Source organism: Vombatus ursinus, unplaced genomic scaffold (assembly GCF_900497805.2).
Source record: "Vombatus ursinus unplaced genomic scaffold, bare-nosed wombat genome assembly UNPS02010980.1, whole genome shotgun sequence".
In the NCBI taxonomy this organism is placed as follows: Eukaryota; Metazoa; Chordata; class Mammalia; order Diprotodontia; family Vombatidae; genus Vombatus; species Vombatus ursinus.
This window is the reverse complement of record NW_020950758.1, coordinates 7,520,915-7,524,820: the sequence shown is the minus strand read 5'-3', so window position 1 is coordinate 7,524,820 and position 3,906 is coordinate 7,520,915.

Genomic DNA, 3,906 nt, shown 5'->3' with positions numbered 1-3,906 from the left:
AAGAAGAAGAAGAAGAAGAAGAAGAAGAAGAAGAAGAAGAAGGTGATGGTGGCAGAGGTGGTGATGAAGGAGGAGGAGAAGAAGGAGAACAAGGAGGATGAAGAGGAAAAGAGAGGAGAGGCATACAGACACACAGACAAGAGTGGCAGAAGGAGAAAGGGAGGGAAGGGGAAGAGGAGAGAGAGAGAGAGAGAGAGAGAGAGAGAGAGAGAGAGAGAGAGAGAACAAGAACTTGGCTTCCTTCTCTAGCAAGATGACATTCTTGGATAATAGGTCAGTCCATTGGGAGCCAAAATCACACACCCCAAAAGGCTATAGATATTCTTGGCTGAACTGAGCCCTTTCCATTGGAGCTGAAGATGGAAGGAAGTTGAGCCTGTGTTCTTTGGAAAAGCTGATGCTGAGATGGGACTCCAGTGAGGAATTCACTAAGTCCCAAGGGAACAAGGAGGATAAATGCTACCAGGCGCCTGGAAACTCGAGAGAAATTCAAAAACAATAGGACATCTACTGGAGATCACAGAGGGCCCCGGCGAGCATGGAAAAAATCAAGCGAAATGTCTTCGTCTTGAGACAAGTTGAAATGTGGCTAATCGGTGGTGGCACTACAGACGGCATTTGGAAAAGGCTTCGAATGGGAAGTCAGCAAGTCCACAGCCCTCCCCATCTCCCAGGCTAATTGAAAGGAGAGGGAAACTTATGTGCGCGGTTTGGCGGCCTTCCCTCCTCCGAAGGCCCCCGCTGAAGCCTTCGCCCTCATTTCCGGAGCGGCTTGGGAAAAGCAGGTATGATTTCCTCTGTCATGTCACTGTGGCTGCAGAAAAGGCCTTCTAGCTGAGGAGAGCGTCTGAGGTTGTCGGAGCCTCCCCATCAACCCTGCAGCTGGTACCACTTACTCCCAGGAACATCTGGCTGAAGATTGCAGTAAAAGTGATCCTCGTCGACCAAAAAGGGGGGAAAAAAGTTGAAGTTTACATTTTCGACATGAAGAAATAAGTAATGACACTTTATGTTTTCATAAAGCGGCTAAACTGAGCAGTGATCAATGCTCCCCAGCAGAAACCATGTGCTCATTTACATATCCCACCCCCCCCAAAATCTACGGGAAAATATCTTTCTAGAGAGTCTTCCTTTTTCAAGCTTCCCACACAGATGGAAGGTGGAGCTTGGGAACCTTAGAGACCATCGAATCCAATGCCCTCCTTTTACGGTAGAGGAAACTGAGGCATAAAGGCGTTAAGTTGAGTCAGTAAGCATTTATTAAAAGCCCACTATGTGTCAGGCACTGTGCCAAAACCTGGAGATATAAAGAAAGGCAGGATAGTCCCTGCCCTCAAGGAGCTTACAGTCTAATTACGGAGGCAACACGTACAAACGAGAAATAGATCGGATAAATTGGAAATTCATCCAGAGGGACGCTATGAGCACTAAAGGCGATATAGAAGGATTTCTCATAGAGGATGGACTTTCATCTGGGACTTGAAGGAAGCCAGGGAAGCCAGAGACAAGGAGGGAGAGTGTTCCAGGCATGGGCAACAGTCAGAGAAAACACCCAGAGCCAAGAGATGGAAGACCTTGGTTGTTGGGCAACCAGGCTGGATCAAAGTGGGGAGGAGGGCATAAGAAGATTGGGAAGGCAGGAGACAGCTTGGTCATGAAAGGCTTTGAAAGCCAAAAGGAGGGTTTTTCTTTTATTCTGGGGATAATAAGAAGCCACTGTAGTTTATTGACTAAAGTGACAGCATTTTAGGAAGATCATTTTGGCAGCGGAATGGAGGATGGACTGGAGTGGGGAGAGACTTGAGGCAGTCCAATGCCCTAGCAGCCATTGCAATAGTCCAGGTGTGAGGTGATGAGGGCCTGCACTGGGGTGGTGGGAGGCCCAGAACAGAGAAGAGTGTGTATGTGATAGATGTTATGAAGGTAGAGAAGATAGCCCTTGACCATTGATTGGCTAGAGGAATAAGAAAGAAAGAGGATTTGAGGATGACACCCTGGTTAAGCCTGGGTAACTGGGAGGATGGTGGCATCCTCATCAGCAATGGAGAAGTTAGGAAGAGGGGAGGGTCTTCAGGGAAGATAAAGGTCATGTTTTGCCCATGTCAGCTTAAGATGTCTTTGAGACATCTAGTTCACATGCCCAATAGGCAGAAGGAGATGTAAGCCTGGAGGTCAGGACAGAGGTTACAGTTGGACAAATAGATCTGAGAGTCATCTGCACAGAGATGGTAATGGAATTATCATGGGAGTGGATGAGATCACCAAATGAAAAAGTAAGCAGAGAATGCTGAAGATGGCTTGAGAAGGAGCCTTATCAAATGCAATACTTGTAAAGCTCTTATGTGTGTGACACATAGTAGGTGCTATAGTAATTCACATTCCCTTTCCCTCTTAAGGGACACTTCCAGTATGACCTGGAAGTAAATTGTAATTTGCCCAAGATTGTACAGCTCATAGCTATCTAAAATGGGATTTGAACCTACACCTTCCCACCTCCAAACCCCACGATCTTCCCCTGAAACATCCAGTCCCCTAGATTAAAAAACCAGCACACTTCCTAGCCTGGCAGCTCTGCAGCTGGTAAATGACAGTATTGGCTATAGTTCTCTGTTCCTTTGGGACATGGGCTTCATTCGCCTCCTGGGAGTGAGCCCTGAAGGTGGCCTGGTAGCCTCTGGGGATCTGGAACACCATCGTCCTAGGAAGCACACCCTGTTCCCTTCTGAGCAGGGTTGGAAGGACAACAGGAGTAGGAGAGGCGTTTGGGTTAGCCGCCTAACCTATCACAGGGTAATGCTCCATGACTTTCCATCCTCACTCCAGTCAGTAACTGGATTATAAAGGGGATCTGGTGGAGACTGAGGGATGCCACTCGTTCAGACAAGCATCACGTCCATTTGTCCCATTACCAATGACACAAGGGGCAGCTGGGTAGTGCAAAGGATAAGGCACTGGGCCTGAAATCAAGACCTGAATTCAAATCTAGCATGAGACTCTTCTTAGCTGGGTGCCCAGGGAAGTCACTTAACTTAATTTGTCTCAGTTTCCTCAACTATAAAATGGAGACAGTAAGGTCACCTACTTTATAGAGTAGTTGTTTGAAGCTGCATATGGCTCAGTGCTAACTACCAGTCTTCATCATCCATTCCTCTCTAAAACTTTAAACTCTTTCTTTTCTAGGAAGCAGATCTTGCCCATGTTGTGGTCTTGCCATGTGGTCTACACTTCAAACATAGGACCAGAATTCTGGCCATTTGCAGCATGGAAAGAGAGAGGATCCTGTCCTGACCAGAGCAGCCAAGATTCCCCAACGAACCACGGGGACTTTAAAAGTGGCTGCAAGTGATGATTATTTATAGAGTGCCTACTATGCACCAGGCTCTGTGCTAAGGGTCTTTTGCAAATATTTGATACGCATCACAGCCCTGCAAGATTCAATGGTGTCTAGTTCTTGTATTTTCTTCTCAAAAGTTATTTCTTCCTCAAATATCACATGGAGATAGCATAGAGTGCACAGATCTGGATCCAGCTATCAGTGAAGAGGCAGCAACCCAAACAACATGGTTATCTCTCTGGGAAATTTCAGAGACATCTTTAAGGCTTCTGTCCCCAAGATGTTTCTACAATTGGTGCCTACAACTCATTCATTCATTCCTCTTTTCATTCATTCATTCATCCATTCATTCCCTTGTTCATTCATTTCCTTCCTTCCCTATCTTCCCTTTCCTCCACTTCCCACTTCCCTTTTTCTCTTCCCTTTCCTTTCCTTCTCCCTCCCCTCCTTCCTTCCTTCCTTTCTTCCCTCCCTCCCTCGCTCCCTTCCTCCCTCCTTCCTTCCTCTCTCCTTCCTTCCTTCCTTCCTTCCTTCCTTCCTTCCTTCCTTCCTTCCTTCCTTCCTTCCTTCCT